This window comes from Callithrix jacchus, chromosome 1 (genome assembly GCF_049354715.1).
Source record: "Callithrix jacchus isolate 240 chromosome 1, calJac240_pri, whole genome shotgun sequence".
Lineage (NCBI taxonomy): Eukaryota > Metazoa > Chordata > Mammalia > Primates > Cebidae > Callithrix > Callithrix jacchus.
In genome coordinates, this window is record NC_133502.1 from 55,032,977 (window position 1) to 55,053,777 (window position 20,801).

The window sequence follows — 20,801 nt, forward strand, 5'->3', positions numbered from 1 at the left end:
GACAAGGCAAGCTCAGAGTTAAAAGTTCTGCTCCGCCAGGAGGGAGCAGATTCCAGGTAAGCCAGCTAGGGTTAAAATCCAAACAGAAGGGCATGACTAAAAAGATCATTCCAGAAAGCAAGGATGGGAGTGTGGTCTCAGTCTCAGAATGAAGAAGTAAATCTACATAAGGAACACAGTGGATGATAACAATTTGTTCCAGCACAAAGATCAGCTGCCCTCTGCAGGGAGAGACCTGGTAGGTCTTGGTTGAGAGTAATGGACTTGAAGACACCCAGCAGCTGTTTGGAGGAGCCCTAGACAGCACATCCACAGGTGGTCTTTTGGCACATGGCTCCTCCCCTTGGTGCTGCCTCTGAGAAAGGTCACAGCACAGTGAGATGAGCAGCTCTGGGTCAACTACCTAAACCATGGAGATGCTGTATTGTGAAGAGGAAGAAACAGCATATTTAGTCCATAAATGCCATGTGGTTCAGGAAGATGATGTTTTAATTGCCTGTTGGTAGTCTAGCCTGGCTTTTTATCTCACAATTTAGGGCTTAATGCCTTTTGATTTGTGTCATGTCAAAACTGTCCTTGTCACATTGTTTGTGATGCTTTCTCTGTTTTTCACAGATCACATACTTTTTCATTAGGATATTACAGCTAACATCTTTATTTTCCATCATGTTCAATCAGTTATAAACCTCTGAAATCATTTCTTTCTCCTAGATATACAAAGGCACATCAAGACTAAAGGGATAATTAATTGTGACTTTCATCTTGTATTTCTTCTCTGTTCTTTTTAGTAAAATGGCCAAAGAACATCATTTGCTGGTCAAATTTATAATAGGCACTAATTTTCACACTTAAGTTATTGATCCAAATAGCCAACCATAAAAGAATCATTAAAAAACTACACCTGCCACATCATGGAAGATTGGGAATAAGCATTACTTAAAAATAATTTTTCATATCCTGGAAAAAGACAATACAAGTAAATAATCAGTACACAAAACACAGATATAGTATTGTAATCATGTAAATATGTATTAAAATCTAATGTTTATCATGTTCATCCTTTCTGTGCTTTTCAAAGTTCTAATTATTAGCACATGTATAAAAGGTTAAAAATATTTTTTAAGCAAAAAGTAATTTTGGGCCAGGCATGGTGGCTCACGCCTGTAATCCCAGCTCTTTGGAAGGCTGAGGCAGGCGGATCATGAAGTCAAAAGATCCTGACCATCCTGGCCAACCTGGTGAAACCCCATCTCTACTAAAAATACAAAAATTATCTGGGCATGGTTGTGGCTGCCTATAGTTCCAGCTACTCAGGAGGCTGAGGCTGAAGAATTGCTTGAACCAGGGAGGCAGAAGTTGCAGTCAGCAAAGTCACTCCAGCCTGGGCAACAGAGTGAGACTCTGTCTCAAAAAAAAAGGGAAAAAAATAAATAATAAATATTTACATTTGTATCTAAGCCAAAGTGTTCACATCTGTTATGTGGCCCTCAACAAAGTATGCCAATAATAATGCTGGAACTTGAGAGCTGAGTCTGCAATGTTTCTTAAAGGACCAGATAGTAAACAGTTAAGGCTCTGATGGCCACATATTCTGTCAAAAGTATTCAGCCCTGCCACTGTAGCACCAAAACAGCTATGAACAATACGTAAACATATGGGCATGGCTGTGTTCCAGTAAAACTTTATTTACAAAAACAGGTGGTAGTTTGCTACTCTCTGCTCTAGAGTAGTGCTCATAGTTTAATATGCATATGAATCACATGGAGATTTTGCTAGAAAGCAGACTCTGATTCAGTAAATGTGCACTGAAGCCTGAAATTCTGCATTTCTAGCAAGCTCCCAGGTGATGCTATTGCTACTGGTCTGAGGACAACACTTTGAGTAGCAAGGTAGAGCATTATTGGCCACATAATATTTAGATTAGAGACTCATGGAACAGACCTTACCATGAGATAAGAATATATTATGTTCATCCACAACACATATGAATTATGATAATACAACTTTTGCCTAATGGTTTTTCACTTTATTCTTTGTTTTATTGGAACAAATTAAGGACATTAAGTGGGAGATAGATAGATGGCTTTAATTATTTAAAAATAGTTTACTTGAAAATAATTAGGCTTTTACGTAGAATAAAGTTATTGACTCATTCATTCTAAAAGCATTCATTTGTTGCTTCTAGACACTAGGTTGCCAATTGCTTGGAATACTGGGATAAAGAGAGCATAGTGTCTGACTCCAAGAAGCACAAAATCACGCAATAGAGACAACCACACAAAGAAATAATTACTTTCATTAAAAGAAATTGGTGGGCCCAAAATTAGTTTTGCCTGGAAGCATTCAAATCTTTTCACAAAGATTTTAGACTGTAGGGAGCGATGGTATTCCCCAGTGCTAAAAATCTAGCCACTTACCAAACTCTCTCATGGACACCTCTAATTTCTAAGAAGTCACAAGGGCTACTTTTGCAAATATCGCCTCAGAACTTTCTACCTCAAGGGCACATGGTGATTGTAACCCAGATTTCCCCAGGATTCATCACTTGCAGTAATCATGAGGTCACAATACTGGAAATAATTAAAGTTTTGACATCTCCTCTTGGATGACCAACAGACATCCCAAAGTCAATATAGCCAAATCCAACTCCTGAGCTGCACAAATCTATACCACTTCCACGTTCCTATTTTTTTTTCTTTTTTTCTTTTCTTTTTTTTTTTTTTTGAGATGAAGTCTCACTCTGTTGCCCTCGCTGGAGTGCAGTGATGTGATCTTGGCTCACTGCAACCTCCACCTCCTGGGTTCAAGCAATTCTTGTGCCTCAGCCACCCAGTAGCTGGGATTACCGGCACCTGCCACCACACCCAGCTAATTTTTTTGTATTTTTAGTAGAGATGGGGTTTTACCATGTTGGCCAGGCAGGTTTTGAACTACTGACCTCAAGTGATCCACCTGCCTCAGCCTCCCAAAGTGCCGGGATTACAGGCGTGAGCCGCCGCGCCCAGTTCACTTTCCTGTTTCTTTGATGGCAACTTCACCTTTCCTCTTGCTCAAATTAGTTACCCCTAATGCCACCTTCTCTCTAACAGACAAATGCTGTTGGCTTTACTTGCAGAATATATCCAGATTCTAACCATGTATTAACATTACTACCCTCTGGCCCAAGCTTTTGCCTACATTACTGCAATATTTTTTTAGTAGACCTCTCAAATTCTACACTATCCTCAGCAGCCACCCAAGAGATTCTTTTAAAATTAAATGTGATCATGTCATTTCCTACTCAAAACCCCACAGTATCTTCCCATTTGACTCAGTAAAGTCCTACAAGGCCCTTTGCGATCTGGCTTCAGATAATTTTTCTGAACTCATGTCATACTACTTGCTTCCCCGCTTAGGTGCCACCAGCCACACTGTACTCCTTGAGATTACTAGAATATGCCAACCGCATTCCCACTTTAGGATCATTGCTATAGCTATACCTTCTGCCTGGGACACTCTTTAGCCACCCACTTAGCTAATTCCCCTACCTACTTCAATTCTTTGTTCAGATAACATCATATATATGTGTGTGTGTGTAATACACATATGTTACATACATCACAGCTAACATGCTAGAAAACTTATATAACATTAATTTTATACATATATATGTATATGTATGTATATATATATGTAATTTCAACTTTATTTTTTGAGATGGAGTTTCACTCTTGTTGCCCAGGCTGCAGTGCAATGGTGTGATCTCGGCTCACTGCAACCTCTGCCTCCAAGGTACAAGCAATTCTCCTGCCTCAGCCTCCTGAATAGCTGGGATTACAGGCACCTGCCTCCACGCTCAGCTAAGTTTTGTATTTTTAGCAGAAACAGAGTTTCCCTATGTTGGCCAGTCTGGTCTCAAACTCCTGACCTCAAGTGATCCACCTGCCTCAGCCTCCCAAAGTGCCAGTACTACAGCCGTGAGCCACCACACCCAGCCTAAGCCACTGTGTCCAGCTTCAACTCTTATTCTAGGGGACATACATGCAGGTTTGTTACCTGAGTATATTGTATGATGCTGACGTTTGGGGTATGATTGATTCCTGTCATGCAGGTAGTGAGTATATTACCCAGTAGTTAGTTTTTCAGCCCTTGCCCCCTCCCTCCTTCCCCCTTTAGTAGTCCACAGTGTCTGTTGTTGCCATGTTTATGTCCATGAGTACCCAGTGTTTACCACTTGCAAATGAGAAAATATAGTATTTGGCTTTCTGTTTCAGTGTTAACTCACTTAGGATAATGGTCTCCAACTACATCCATGTTGCTGTAAAGGACATAATTTTGTTCTATGATTGCACAGTATCCCATAGTGTATATTTGCCACATTTTCTTTATCCAGTCCACCACTGATGAGCACCTATGTTGATTCCACATCTTCCTATTATGAATAGTGCTGCAATGAACATACAAATGCATGCATCTTTTTGGTAGACCAACTCATCATCTTTTTAATAAGTCCTAGTAAGACTACCTTCTTCCACCCTACACTCCTAATCCACTTATTCAGCTCCTCTAAAATTTTATAGCATACATGCTATAAACATGCTAGAAACCCTATACAACATACTCATTTTTAATCATTCTGCCTACACTGATGCTTTTCGTAAGCTCTACAAGGGTAGGGAGCTTTGTTTCATTTGCTGCTATTTCTCCATCTCCAAGAAAAGTGCTTGGCACAGGTTTGTTAATGATTGAATCAATTCTATTGCCCAATATGGGACTTTCTGCACCCCCTCAAAGTCTTGCCCAGGAGTTTGGGAGCATCTCCATGAGTGTCTCCCATAAATTCATGAATAGTCCTTCAGATCTTTGCCTTGCTGGTACCTGCTGTTCTTGATGATTCTTGAGAAAACCTCCTACCCACTTCAGCTGCCAAACTCATGATCACTATAACTACTCCCTGCCTGTGCCAAGGAAGAAGGCTCCTGAAGCCCCAAAGCAGCAAAGCTGTGCCACGCTTCCTGCAGCCCTCACTGAGCTGCACACTGCAGTCTGGAAGCAGTGGAGAGTGCTCATCTTTCCAGTTTGTGACCATGGTTTGTTACTAGGGCACCACCATGACAGGCCTGCATATTGACGCCTCTGAACTATTGGCCCTACAGACTCCTCTGCAAGTCCAGAAATGTCTGAATCCCACCAGTAGATGCTACTTAGGGTCAAGCAAGGATCCCTCCACCACAAGTTCACCATTCTTCACTCCCAAGACAGTGCTTCCAAGTTATGCTGATGGACAGAGTGGACCATCAAAGTTTGTCCCTTTGTCAAGGTGTCTCTCTGGTTATTAAATGCTACTCTTATAGGCTCAAATTGCTACTGCTGTAACCAAAATGTTAAGGTTAGGTGAAAAAGCTTGCATGCAATATGCCACGCCTAACCTAAAGTCCACAAGGTACTTGTAGTTCCTTGAAAGACACTAAATGAATAAAGAAAACCTTTCTTGTTATACATTATTCAAAGGCAATTTGAATATATACATCTTGTTATACATTATTCAGATGCAATTTTTCACAATAACAGATAAAATCTCTAGAATGCCCCAGAGGCAAAGGATACATCAATGTTGAATGAAGTTCATTCACAATATTTTACTTAGAAACAATTTAAGAGTCAGTGTCTATTACTTTTATAAATGCAAATTTGGTGGTTTTTCTTTGTTGAATTACATTTAAATTCTCTTTTCTTCAAAATATTCTAACTGCATTATTTCTGTTTTCATCAGAGGCAGTTTAAGTATGTCTCACTGGCTCTGGTGGTAGTGGGGTGTGATGGTAATGCTTTTACTCAATCTCCTTGTCCATAAAATAAAGTGGTAGAATCACAGCATCTCCAATACCTTTTCCAGCAATATATTTTCATAATCCCATGATTTAAGAAGAAACAACCCAATCTGAAGGATTGGAAATGACTCACCATGGGTGCACAAACTGAAGAGCAAGTAATAAATTGCCATTTCAATTCATCTTTAAGAGTTCAAAAGTAATCACATATGTATATATTTAAAATTACATATATTGTAAAATTGCCACATACATTACCCAACAATAGTCTTCTGAGGTATGCTAAAGTAATATGATTGCTCCAATTTCATAGATTCATTTATTTGATAGGTCAGTTGGTCATCCTTTTTTGAACACCTACTGAGTATTATGTTAGGCTCTGAGCATGCAAAGTTACAATGTGGTCTCTACCTTTAAGCACATATGAATATGACATAAAATAACAGCAATAAAAATGCAGCAGATATAGAGCAGAATTCCATATAAGGTGCAAAATAGATTCAAAGGGAAAAAGTCAATTCTACCTGGAAGAAGGGGCTAAGAAATTTTTCCCAAAGGAAATGGGGCTTGACCTGACACTGGGAAAAGGAGTAAATATTCCACAGGTGGATGGCATTGTAGGAAAAATGAAAGTATTCTGGGCAAGGGATACATGGCCAGAGATAGTAAAGCATGAGCCAGGGTGGCATCTTTGGGGAATGCAAGTATAGTTGACCCTTAAATAACACGGGGTTAGGGGCACTGCACTGATCCCCCGCATAGTCAAAAATTTGCATATGCTTTCACACTTCAAAAACGTAATTACTGGTCACTTGCAGTGGCTCACACCTGTAATCCCAGCACTTTGGGAGGCCGAGGCAGGCAGATCACTTGAGGTTAGGAGTTTGAGATCAGCCTGGCCAATGTGGTGAAACCCTGTCTCTACTAAAAATACAAAATTAGCAAGGTATGTTGATTCGCACCTGTAATACCAGCTGCTCAGGAGGCTGAGGCAGGAGAATCGTTTGAACCAGGGAGGCAGAGGTTGCAGTGAGCCAAGATCATGCCACTGCACTCCAGTCTGGGCAACAGAGCCAAACTCCATCTCAAAAAAAAAAAAATGGGGCACCGGCACGGCACGGCACGGCGCGGCGCGGGGCAGCGCAGGGTCGCCATGGCAGAGCTGCAGCAGCTGCGGGTGCAGGAGGCGGTGGACTCCATGGTGAAGAGTCTGGAGAAAGAGAACATCCGGAAGATGCAGGGTCTCATGTTCAGGTGCAGCGCCAGCTGTTGTGAGGACAGGTAGGCCTCCATGCAGTAGGTGTACCAGTGCATTGAGCATTGCCATGCGCCTCTGGCTCAAGCCCAGGCTTTAGTCACCAGTGAGTTGGAGAAGTTCCAGAACTGCCTGGCTTGCTGCACCATGCATTGCAATGACAAAGCCAAAGATTCAATAGATGCCTGGAGTAAGGAGCTTGAGGTGAAGCAGCAGCTGGATGGTTGTGTGACCAAGTGTGTGGATGACCACATGCACCTTTTCCCAACTATGACCAAGAAGATAAAGGAGTTCTTTTATCCATGGGGAAATAAAAGTCTTTGCCAATGCCCATCGGGGCGGAGGGCAAGGATATATTTTTTATAAGGAATTGAGAATTTTAGTCTTTTAAGCAAAGTTTATGAATTAATAAATTAAGGATGGCTGCAAGCGTAAGGCATATGTCACTTGCCTCTGAACACTGGTTCTTTTATGTCTCAGTCCTAAAAAATGAAATGGAAAAAAAGTGGTGTTAATTGGGTCAGAGACATTACAGGAGAATTTTGGAGTTTGTATTTCCTGTGGCCAGTGCCTGTCCTGGTAGTAAGGATCTCTCCTGTAACAAGCCAGAGCCCTCCAAGGTACCAGACTCTTCTTACTACACAGGTACCAACAGCCTGGCAGGTTACAGTTGGTGGAGTTCGAGGAGAGATATTTTCTCTTTGTTGCCAACATCCTGTTTACCAGAAGTGTCACCATACCATTTTCCATAAGCTGTGAAACAAAATCCATGAGGTCACTAACTTAGAAGGGAAAAGGTTTTCTGAGTGTTTGTGTTCTTGGTTTTGTGTAATTTATACAAGGGCATTCAAGTTGATTTTAAGATGTGGAATTGGGAGGGAGACTAGTTTGAATAAGAACTTTGAAAGGCTGCTTGTAGATCCCCATTTCTGGTCATCAAGATGTGGATGTACATTTCTTAAAATTATTACATGCTGCATCTTTCAGCCTGGGGACCATGCAAAAACATGAAAGGTGATGACACACTAATTATGAGAAGCATAATTACTCACTGATGGACCCTGAGACTGTAGCAAAATGACAATGACAGGAAATTTTTTTTTTTTTTTTTTTTTGAGACAGAGTTTCGCTCTTGTTGCCCAGGCTGCAGTGCAATGGCACAATCTCGGCTCTCCGCAAACTCTGCCTCCTGGATTCAAGCGAATCTCCTGCCTCAGCCTCCGGAGTAGCTGGGATTACAGGCGTGCACCACCACGCCTGGCTAATTTTGTATTTTTAGTTGAGATGGGGTTTCTCCATGTTGGTCAAGCTGGTCTCAAACTCCCAACCTCAGGTGATACACCCGCCTTGGCCTCCCAAAGTGCTGGGATTACAGGCATGAGCCACTGCCCCCAGCATGACAGGACAATCTTGCAGTAACACTTTCCCCTTAAAGAGAAGGGGATTTTGATTGTGATATATACTAGTATGTAGGAATACTAGAGGAATAAAAGAGGACCAGTTGGCTACTTGATTATAATAGAGTTATAAAGTACTGGATTTGGAAAAGCCTGGTTTTTACAGAACAGAGGGAACGAAAGCCTAAACCTAGCATTGCCTACTTAGCCCCCTGAGTTAACAAAGCCCAATTGAGACAAACCCCTGGCAACAGGAAATTCGAGGGAGAAAAAGTAACCAACTTGGTCTAGGATGAGCTGACTCCCTTAGAGCAAAAGAGAGGCAGCCCCCATTACCAAATACCGCTTTTGCCTTGGGCTTTTGCAACTTGCAGTATTCCTGCCCCATCATGACACCTTATTGTTTTGATAGCAACCTCACTGTATTTTCACCAACTTATTACTTGAAATGATAATATAGCCTGTCCACTTGCTGTTTCCAGGCTGTGATATATTTTCCTAGTGGTTTGATTTTTTAAATAAATAAGGTTTAATTCTCTCCCCCCAAAAACAAACAAAGCCAAAAAACATAACTACTAATAGCCTACAGGAAGCCTCACTGACAACATAAACAGTTAATTCACACATATTTTGTATGTTTTATGTATTATATACTGTATTCTTACAATAAAAAATAGAGAGGAAAATGTTATTTTAAAAATCATAAGAGAAAACATATTTACTATTCATTGCATTGAAGTGGATCTTAAAGATTTTCATCCTCATCGTCTTCACGTTGAGTAGGCTGAGGAGAAGGAGGAAGGGTTGGTCTAGCTGTCTCGGGAAGAGGTGGAGGAGGTGGCAGAGGAGGCAGGAGAAGCAGGCACACAGGGTATAACTTGTACTAAAAAAATTTCACGGACAAGTGGCCCTGCCCAGCTCAAGCCCGTGTTTTTCAAGGGTCTACTGTAATTCACTACAGCTGAGGCTTAGGTATAAGGAGAGTCAGGTGAGAGAAAGTAGGAGCAGATTTGGTATCTCGTGCTAAGGGTTCTATCCAGTAGCAATGAGGGAATCCTGTAAGGATTTTAAGCAGGAGAGTCGCTTTATCAGGTATACATTTTTGAAAAACTTCTTCTAACTTTTCAAAAAGTAGAAGAAGGTGGATCAGATCCTGGCAAGGAAGGTGGGGAGATGGTGTATTAGTTTTTTATGGTTGTTATAACAAAGAACCCCAGCCTGGGGGGCTTAAACTGCAGAAATGTGTTTTTGCACAGTTCTGGAAGGTGGAAATCTGAGACTGAGTTGGCAGCAGTTTCTTCTGAGCCTCTCACCTGGGCTTGCAAGTGGCCATCCTCTCCTCTGTCTTCACATCATCTTTCTTCTATCTGTAGGTCTGTGTCTTAAATTCCTTTTCTTAGAAGGACACCAGTCATACTGGATGAGGGCCCACCCATACAACTTCATTTTACCCTAATTACCTTATTAAATGCCCTATGTCTAAATGCAGTCAGATTCTGAAGTACTGGGGGTTCGGGCTTCAACCTATGAACTGGGGGCTCACAGTTCAGACTGTAAGATGTAGGATAGGTAGGGGCTGCTGCAGTGGGCCAGGTGAGAGATGAGGAAGGACAGGAAGCACTGCAGGAGCAGCAGGGATGTGGGCTGCTGAGGAGCACAGCACACATTTAGGAGGCAGGGAGTGGGAGGAAGACTCCCAGGTGTCTGGGAGTCTGAGAGGGTGTGGTGCATGTGATCTATTTTGATATGTTAGGTTTTCATTGTTTTAAGATGTTTGTCCACATATTATATGTATACATCTTATAAAACTAAACTCATCTGTTAAAGAGTTTAAATCAAAAGGAAAACCATTGCCTCCCCTGCCCACCCTCTGTGCCTTTTCTTTTCCCCAGAAGCAACCACTTTTAACTTTTAGCTCATTCATCTGGCATTTCTGGCATTGACCTCCCTCTTTCTCAACAATATTCATACTCAGCTGATGAAGCTTAACAGCGCTCTTCCCAAATTCAGAACAAATTGGGAAGCAGGTTTGGGAGGTCAGATGGCTGACGATCAAAGCATCAGCTTGAGTTTTGGTCAAAGCAAATGGGTTTCCTAAGAGCTCACTTTGAATTTAACTCACTCGCCCAATCACAACAGAAATTGAAAAACTGCAAGTAAAGCAAGACCCTGAGAGCTTCCCTATGGCAATAGCAGAGGTACGGGACTCCTGCAGCCTGCTTGCCTTGTAAAGAGCTCAGAAGAGCTTGACCAGGCTTAGCCCCGACACCCCAATTTGCTAGTCAGATGAGGTGGAAGAAATAGAGACAGAAAGAGATCCATCCCACTCTCTAAAAAACAACCAAAAGGATTAAAACCAAAACCAAAACAAGGAAACTGACTATATTAAGAAATTATTCATATGCTAGTTGGCCACAGGTATGTCTTCTTTTGGAAAGTCTGCTCATGTCCTTTGCCCACTTTTTAATGGGGTTGTTTTCTTCTTGCAAATATTTTCAAGTTCCTTGTAGATGCTGGATATTAAACCTTTGTCAGATGCATAGTTTGCAAATATTTGGATATTAGACCTTTGTCAGATGCATAGTTTGCAAATATTTTCTCCCATTCTATAAGTTGTCTGTTTAGTCGGTTGACAGTTTCCTTTACTGGGCAGAAGCTGTTAAGTTTAATTGGATCCTATTTGTCAATTTTGGCCTTTGTTATAATTGCTTTTGGCATGTTTGTCATAAAATTTTTGCTGGGTCCTATGTTCAGAATAATATTGCCTAGGTTGTCTTCCAAGAGTTTTTATAGTCTTGGGTTTTACAAGTCTTCAATCCATCTTGAGTTTATTTTTTTATATGGTGTGAGGAAGGGGTCCAGTGTCATCTTCTGCACATGGCTAGCCAGTTATCCCAGCATGATTTACTGAATAGGAAGTCCTTTCCCCATTGCTTGTTTTTGTCAGCTTTGTTGTAGATTGGATGGTTGTAGGTGTATGGCCTTATTTCTGGGCTTTCTGTTCTGTTCCATTGGTGTATGTGTCAGTTTTTGTACCATTCCATGCTGTTGGCCCTGTAGTATAGTTGAAGTCAAGGAAAGTGTTGCCTCCAGCTTGGTTCTTTTTGCTTAGGATTGTCTTAGATATTCAGTCTCTTTTTTGCTTCCATATGAATTTTAAAATAGTTTTTTCTAGTTCTTTGAAAAATTTCATTGGTAGTTTAATAGACATAGCATTAAATCTGTAAATTTATTTGGGCAGTACAGCCATTTTAATGATATTGATTCTTCCTATCCATCAACATAGAATGTTTCTGCATTTGTTTGTGTCACCTCTGATTTCTTTGAGCAGTATCATGTAATTCTCATTGTAGAGATCTTTTACCTCCCTGATTAGCTGCCTAAGTATTTTACTCTTTTTGTGGCAATTGTGAACATCAATGATCATTAGAGAAATGCAAATCAAAATCACAATGAGATACCATCTCATCCCAGTCAAAGTGGCTATTATTAAAAAGTTAAAAAAATAACAGATGCTGGTGAGGTTGCAGAGAAAAGGGAGCCTTTATACACTGTTGGTGGAAGTGTTAATTAGTTCCAGTATTGTGGAGAATAGTGTGGCAGTTTCTCAAAGAGCTAAAAACAGAACTACCATTCAACCCAGCAATCTCATTACTAAGTATATACACAAAGAAGTATAAATCATTTTACCATATAGACACATGCACTCATTTAGGACCATCTTTTCCTAAATAGTGTTTATTCTAGCACTATTAACAATAGCAAAGACATGGAACCACCCTAGATGCCCATCAATGACAGACTGGATAAAGAAAATGTGATACATATACAACATGGAATACCATGAAGCCATAAAAAAGAATGAGATCAGCTGGAGGTCATTGCCCGTAGCAAACTAAAGCAGAAAGAAAGAAGTCAAATACAGTATGTTCTCATTTAGAAATGGCTGAGAACCCATTTAACTAATGGTGAGAACATGGCTATAAAGAGGGAGAACAACAGACACTGGGGCCGACTTGAGGATGGAGAGTGGGAGGAGGGAGAGGACCAGAAAAAATAACTATTGAGGCTTAGTACCTTAGCTTATAACTATTTAGGCTTAGTACCTGGGTGATGAAATAATCTGTAAAACAAACCCCTGTTTCAGAGTTTACCAATATAATAAACCTGTATATGTACCTTGAATCTAAAATAAAAGTGTTTTTGTTTTCTTTTTTTAATAAAAGTTTTTTAAAAAGAAATTATTGCTAATAATTTTGCCAATTACAGTATTAGTATTATGCTTTTTAAAAGACTTCCTTTTTTATAATACAAACTGAAATATTTGTGAGTGAAATGATATGCTATCTGGAATTGCTTCAAGTTAATATGTGTGGGGAGTCAATGAAGGTTTAGATGAAACACAGTTGGCCACTGAAGCTGGGTGATGGGTACCTTAGCCCTCATTGTTTTTTTCCCTATTTTTATATATGTTTAAAATTTCCCATAATAAAAAGTTAAGAAAGAAGGAAAAATAATTTTTTTTTTAAATAGAGACAGGGTTTCACCATGTTGGTCAGGATGGTCTCGATCTCTTGACGTCATGATCCACCTGCCTTAGCCTCCCAAAGTGCTGGGATTATAGGCATGAGCCACCATGCCCGGCCGGAAAAATAATTGTTATAAAAACCAAAATATTAGTGAGTTTCAACAAGGAAATGATCAAAAATGACAAAGCTACTGAGAAGTGAGTCAGATAGGAAGGCAGAGTACATCGGCTTTGATGATTTAGAAGATAGTTATTCATTTCTTGAGCAGGAATTATGTTGTTGGCACTGCTCTGAGGACTGGGCACACAAGGGTGAGCAAAATAGACAAAATCCCTGCCCTCATACAAGCTGCCCTCGAATGACACAGATATCTTTGTTAAAAACAGTTTTGGTGAAGTGTAAAATGTAACTGTCTAACAGCTGTTGGAGATAGAGTTACTGTGGGGTGAGGAAATACGTTCAAAAAGCAAGGTGAAATTTTCAAGGCAAAGAAAAACCACAGTGTTGTGGCTAAAGGACTTTAAATATATATAAAAGAAACTTGAAAATGTAAGTAGGCTGTGGGGTGAAGGCAGGAGAGGAGAAACTGTAAGACAGAATAATCAATAAGTTCCTGCAATAGGTGAGAAGGAATTGAATTGCATCAGATCAGAGTGGAGGTGACTTTTTTGCTATTTAAAAAAAAAAAAGACCATCTTTTCCTAAATTTAAAGAAAGGAGGTGAAAGTGGATTCTGTGGAATGGAACTAGCCTCAGAAAAGTTAGCCTGACCCAAGACAGACGCATCATGCAGAAACTGGGCACAGATGTTCTGACTACTAGACCACCTGGAATGATTATCCCTCCCTTCAATCCCACCTGCCACTTAGGTAATGCCAATTTATATTTCATTCACTTCCTCTAAGTGCATTCTAGAATCCACAGTTTTAAGTTAGATTCCTGTGTAACAGTTAGAAATGCATTCAGCTGCAAGTAGCAAAAACTCTCAGTAATAGTAGCTCACAAACAGGGATGCCCCTTAATAATGACACTAAGGCTCTAAGCCTGCTTCTTTCTTCTCCTCCTTTTTTACTTGATGTTTCATCCTCACGTTCACAATAGGGCTGCTAAAGCAATGAGCAGGAAGAAAGGGGAAAAGACAGTGCCAGATGCATCTGTCCTTTTTATCAGAGAAAGCACAACTTTTTCTGAACTCTCTAGCAGACTTCTGCTTGAACATACCGGCCAAAAATATGTCGCTTAGACATTCCTTGTTGCAAAGGATCTGAGAAACTAAGTACTTCAGTTTGCCAAACTATATAGTAGGTATGAGAGACGTTAAAATTTTTTCTGGTCCAGCATCCCTCCTTTTCCCCTTCTTTTAGCATCAGACCCTTGATTTTCCTTCAGGGTATGGCCCCTCCCCCAGTGCATGTAATTCTTGGTAGGACCATCAGTCAAGATGTTCCACTCTTCTAGCTGAGATATGACCAGTGACTCAAGCTAGTCTATTCCCTTGTCTCCTGAAAAGTTGAATCTTTTTTTTTTTTTAAGATGGGGCTTCACCATGATGGCCAGGCTGGTCTTGAACTCCTGACCTCAGGTGATCTACCCACCTTGGCCTCCCAAAGTGCTAGGATTACAGGCGTGAGCCATGGTACCCTGCAAAGTTTAATCTTAAGAAGCAGGTAACCATCACACAAAGGTCTAATATCCAGAATCTACAAGGAACTTAAACAAATTTACAAGAAAAAAAAAAACATCAAAAAGTGGGCAAAGGATATGAACAGACACTTCTCATAAGGAGACATTCATGTGACCAAGAAACTTATGAAAAAAACTCATTATCACTGGTCATTAAAACCACAATGAGATACCATCTCATGTCAGTTAGAATGATGATTATTAAAAAGTCAGGAAGCAACAGATGCTGGAGAGGATGTGGAGAAATAGGAACACTTTTACACTACTGGTGGGAGTATAAATTAGTTCAACCATTGTGGAAGACAGTGTGGCAATTCCTCAAGGATCTAGAACTAGAAATACCATTTGACTCAGCAATCCCATTACTAGGTATATACTCAAAGGATTCTAGATCATTCTACTATAAAGACACATGCACACAAATGTTTACTGCAGCACTGTTCATAATAGCAAAGATGTGGAACCAACCCAAATGCTAATCAATCATAGACTAGATAAAGAAAATATGGCACATATACACCATAGAATTTTTATGCAGCCATAAAAAAGGATGAGTTCAGGTCCATTGCAGGGACACGACGGAATCTATTGTTCTCAGCACACTAACACAGGAACAGAAAACTAAACGCCACATGTTCTCATTTATAAGTGGGAGTTGAACAATGAGAACACATGGACACAGGGAGGGGAACATCACACACTGAGGTCTGTCGAGGGGTGGTGGGCAAGGGGAAGGAGAGTCTTAGGACAAATACCTAATGTATGTGGGGCTTAAGCCTAGATGACAGGATGATAGGTGCAGCAAACCACCATGGCACGTGTATACCTATGTAACAAACCTGCACATTCTGTACATGTATCCCAGAACTTAAAGTAAAATTTGAAACAATGAAGAAGCAGGTAACAGGATGAAAAGAGTTGGAAGTCTGGAAAGACTCTTTGTTGTTCCCACTGCTAGATCCCTGTAGCTTTCCTGGTTCTCCTGGTGGTTGTATTGGTTCAGCTTTTCCTTCTATTCTATTATTCATACCTTTACCATAACATTTTTTAATTTTTATGTCTTTGTGTGTGTGTGTGTGTGTGTGTGTGGTTTTTATTTTTATTTTTTATATATTTTACAGTCTGAATATGCTCAAAGTGTTTGGTTATTTTAGAAACACAGTACCATTCTATTGACTAGGTTGGAGGGCAGTGGCACAATCATAGCTCACTGCAACCAAAAACTCCTGAGCTCAAGTGTTCCTCCCACCTCAGCATCTCAAGTGGCTGGGACTAAGATGTGTGCCACCATGTTCAGTTAACGTTTTTTTTCTTTTCTTGGAGAAAGAGGGTCTTACCATGTTGCCAGGCTGGTCTTGAACTCCTGGCCTCAAGCAATCCTCCTGCCTCAGACTCCCAAAGTGCTGGGATTACAGATGTGAGCCACCATGCCCAGCCCCTTTACCATACACTTTTTAAATTATTCTATTATTTTTTTGACTGCACCAAAGAAGCCTGACACAAGTGGGTATTTAATAATAATTTGTTGAATTACTATTGTTTTAACTAAAGGTAAAATATAAACCAGAGGACCCTGAAACCAAAGGAAAATAACAAAATAATTAAGATTCCAACTTTCATTTCTGACCCAACTTACTGACTTACAAACATTTTACTTCTGAGATTACAAAATGTTCCTGTTTGCCAATCTCTTCATCTTAAATATCAGTGATTATACTTCTCTAGATGTGATTTAATCTCTCGTGGTGTTTCTATCCCAATTTCCCGACTGCTGAGCCCATGCCCTCTTTGTCCTCTTACCTCATTTCCTTTGAAAGGTGTCAGTCAACTCCAGGCAAGCAGTTATCAAAGGAATTTCTTTTTCACACAAGTCTTTGTGACTTGTCAGAATGAGTCTCTGAGGGATGTTATAGCACCGCCTGCAGCTCCGAATGGTGCATTTTCTTTTCCTCCAGGTTTGTCTACTAGATTTATGGTTTTGAGGTCGTATTTGGAAACCTTTTGTTCACAGCCAAGTTGTCCCTAAATGTTACTCAAGCTCCTAAATGAGCCTGATAGAAGGTGAGAGGTGAGAGGAACGTTGCAGATCTTATCTTCCACCTCCTTCCCTTTGTGGGAGAGGACAGAAGGCTCCGGGGGTGATGTGACAGTGACAGGCTCTCAGCAGAGCTGGCAGGAGTGCCTAGTCCAGGGATTTCCCAGCTGTTATTCTTTCCACCAGACTACTCTGGCTTCTCAGATTTTGCCTTTGTTGATTCTCATCTAGGACCCTAGGTCCTTTAAGATACAAAATAGTCTTCCTCCAGTTCCTTCCAGCAGTCTTATTGTTTTTTTAACCCCTGCTAAAAGGTGTTACAAGTAGGCTTCTTTTGGAAACAGGCCTGAGCTGGAATTTAATACACAGTGTTCATTAGGGAGGGCCTTGGAACAACCACCTGTGAAAGCAAGGGGTGAAAACAGAAATGGACAGAGAGGCCGGGCATGATGGCTCATGCCTATAATCCCAGCACTTTGGGAGGCCAAGGCAGGTGGATCAGTTGAGGTCAGGAGTTTGAGACCAGTCTGCCCAACATGGTGAAACCCCATCTCTACTAAAAATATAAAAATTAGCCGGTGTGGTGGTGGGTGCCTGTATTCCCAGCTACTCAGGAGGCTGAGGCAGGAGAATCACTTGAACCTAGGAGGCAGAGTTTGCAGTAAGCATAGATGGCACCACTGCACTCCAGCCTTGACGACAGAGCAAGACTGTTTCAAAAAAGAAATGGGCAGAGAGAAAAGTCAACTTGCAATGCAGGCCCCAGAGAGTTTTGGTCAAGCCCACAGAGAAGCCTTGGAGATAGAATGGCCCTTCAGATTTGCCCCCAGCCAGGCAGAGATGGCCAGCCCAGTCCTTGGGTGTGGCCATCCCCAAAATGTTGTGACCCTTAGCTGAGGTAGCTCTCTACAGCTGAGACCATCCTTGGGTGGGCTGAGAGCTGAAGGCTATCCCCGGACAAGCCTGGCAGCCCAAGTAACAAGCCTTCCTTGAAGAGGGATCTAGGGGATGCATTGCCACACCCATCATAGATACTATGATGCCCCTTCCCCACAAGAACTCTCACACTTATTGCCAGCCTGCTCTATGAGGCATCATTCTAGACACTTCTCATATCTCTGCCCTTGAGGAGCCTATAGTCTAGGGGAAGACACAATACATCATCATGATAATGAGAAGCACAAAATGATACATAAAGGTAAATGGACACACAAGAACAATGAGATTTACATACAGACACGAAGAGGAAGGAGTGCCTGAATCTGTATGGGGAGGATGCAGGGAGAACACTGGAAAGGACCCAGGGCCGAGCAGCCCTTGCCTTTAGCGAGAGGAACCAGCTCGATTTATATGGTAAAGTCTTCATTCCTTCTTCCCATTTAATGCCTCTCTTCTCTCTCCACCAATAAGTTTCACATAAATACAGTCCCTTAGTTTCATTTCTCACTGATTTCATGCATTTTCTTGATGTCTTCTAAGGCTTATGGAGCCATTTTTCTCTATCTAAAAACCTAGTCTTCTGGCCTGTTTTAAGTTAAGCTTTAAAACCTCATTGTTTCATGACATTTTTGCATACTCACCACAACTGCACACCTGGCAAACAGCATTTTTAAGGGATCTATAGACTTAATGGATTCAGGTTTTAAATACGTACAATAATTAAATTTCTGATCTTACTGAAAGGCATTGTGGACTAAATGCTAAGTAGAAATAATATCATGGAAAGGAAGGGGAGTGGGGAGATTTCTAACAGATTCCGCTGCCAGATCTGAAAGGTTATATTGCAAAATTTGCAAAGGAAACATAGTCAGGAAATGCAAAATTGAGACTTAAAATTCTGTGACCTAAAACAAAAGGAAGGAAAACAACTTTCCACATCCAACATTGAGAATTGGAAGAAAGCAATTCACCACAATGCATTTGGAAATCACTGACAAATTGTCAGCCTCCTCAGAGAGCCTGGATGCTTTCCATTTGCTGGTGGAGTTGGCCTCAAACACACACAATGGAAGATTGTCGATAAGTCTAGCTTGCCAAGCCACCTCCTCACTTCCCAGGGGAACTTCCCACACACGATGTGTACGAGTGAAGACAAACCTCAAACCCACAAAACACTGCACTGGAATGCTTTCAAGCCAAGCACTTCAACTGCACATTGGCTGCAGCCCTTTGGCAAGTGACAAATGGAAAGCACCCCGGAGCAGGTGCTCTTCCATGCCAAGAAAAGCCTGTGTAGTCAAGGACCAAAAGGGTTTTTAGCCAGGAGGGCTCCAGCAGAGTGGGCAGGGGTGGTTAGTAAGATACAATAATTATACTGAGTCACAGTCCTCTCTCTTCCTTTGAAAGTGAGTCAAGCCCAATCTGCATTTGACAGCCTGTGAGATTTTGTAATACTATTCACTACAATTTTGAGAAGCGGAGGTGGAATTTTATCCAGTTTGCTTAGCCTCACCTGGAGGGTTTGGTAGATATCCCAGGACACAGAATTGCTCTGTTAGATGCCAATACAGCTTCCGAGTGGTTTGACCTTTTCATTCGGAATCCCTTTGCTCCAAAGATGAATTACAGCCGAATAGCACAGCTGAAAGGTGTGGCAGGTCTCTCTAAATCCATGAATTATGCATGCTCCTGAGAGAAGGAAGCAGACAATTATGCGGGTTTAGATTTTGGCATCTGTCTCTATTGCCTCTGAGCCCAAAGAGTCATATGGCAACCTTGAAGAGGACTTTGTGACATAGAAAGCCAAACCTCAACCTCAAGCACTAGGTGCTATTAGAATAACAGAAAACAAGTAGATGTGTGTCTGTGTCTGTGTCTGGGTGACAGGGAATATAAAAACAGAGCCAGGTAACCAAATCCCCAGCAGTGACCACAGACTGAACTGTTTGAATGTAAATACTTCCAACTTAAAAAGTAATTTAATTTTTTAAAAAAACACCAAATTATTTACCAATGTGGCTTCAGTGCAGGATGCATTTGGTATATGCGATTTTACTTGAAATTATATGAATGGGCAGGATGCAGTGTGGCTCATGCCTGTAATCTCAGCACTTTGGGAGGCCAAGGTAGGTGGATCCCAAGGCCAAGAGATTGAGACCATCCTGGCCAACATGGTGAAACCCCGTCTCTACTAAAAATACAAAAATTAGCTGGATGTGGTGGTGGGCGCCTGTAATCCCAGCTACTTGGGGAGCTGAGGCAGGAGAAACGCTTGAACCTGGGAGGCGGAGGTTGCAGTGAGCCAAGATCCAGCCACTACGCTCCAGCCTAGTGACAGAGTGAGACTACATTTCAAAAAATTAAAAAAAGAAAGAAAGAAAAGAAAAAATATATATGAATAAACCAGAGACTTGGATATGTGAATGCTTAATATTTAAGACAGGTCTCAGTTATTCTAGAAAGTTTGTTTTGCCAAGGTTGAGGATGCATGGTCATGACACAGCCTCAAAAGGTCCTGACAACATAAGCCCAAGGTGGTCAGAGCAGAGTTTGGTTTTTTTTTTTTTTTTGAGACGGAGTTTCGCTCTTGTTACCCAGGCTGGAGTGCAATGGCGCAATCTCGGCTCACGGCAACCTCTGCCTCCTGGGCTCAGGCAATTCTCCTGCCTCAGCCTCCCGAGTAGCTGGGATTACAGGCATGCGCCACCATGCCCAGCTAATTTTTTGTATTTTTAGTAGAGACGGGGTTTCACCATGTTGACCTGGATGGTCTCAATCTCTTGACCTTGTGATCCACCCGTCTCGGCCTCCCAAAGTGCTGGGATTACAGGCGTGAGCCACCGCGCCCGGCCCAGAGTTTGGTTTTATACATTTTAGGGAGACATGAGACATCAATCAACACATGTAAGATGAATGTTGGTTTGGTCTGGAAAAGCAGGACAACTTGAAACAAATGTGGGACAACTTGAAGTGGGGAGGGGGGCTTCCAAGTCATAGGAAGATATGGCAAATGGTGGCCTGCTTTTTAGTTTCTGATTAGCCTCTCCAAAGGAGGTAATCAGATACGCATTTATCTCAGTGAGCAGAGGGTTGACTCTGAATCAAATGGGAGGCAGGTTTGCCCTAAGCAGTTCCAAGCTTGACTTTTCCCTT

At 41.3% G+C, this 20,801-nt stretch overlaps 1 pseudogene; it reads left to right on the top strand.

The window, feature by feature from the left end:
• Window positions 1-6,944: 6,944 nt before the first annotated feature.
• On the top strand, window positions 6,945-7,431 carry LOC100410022 (protein FAM136A pseudogene; annotated as a pseudogene).
• Window positions 7,432-20,801: the final 13,370 nt, after the last annotated feature.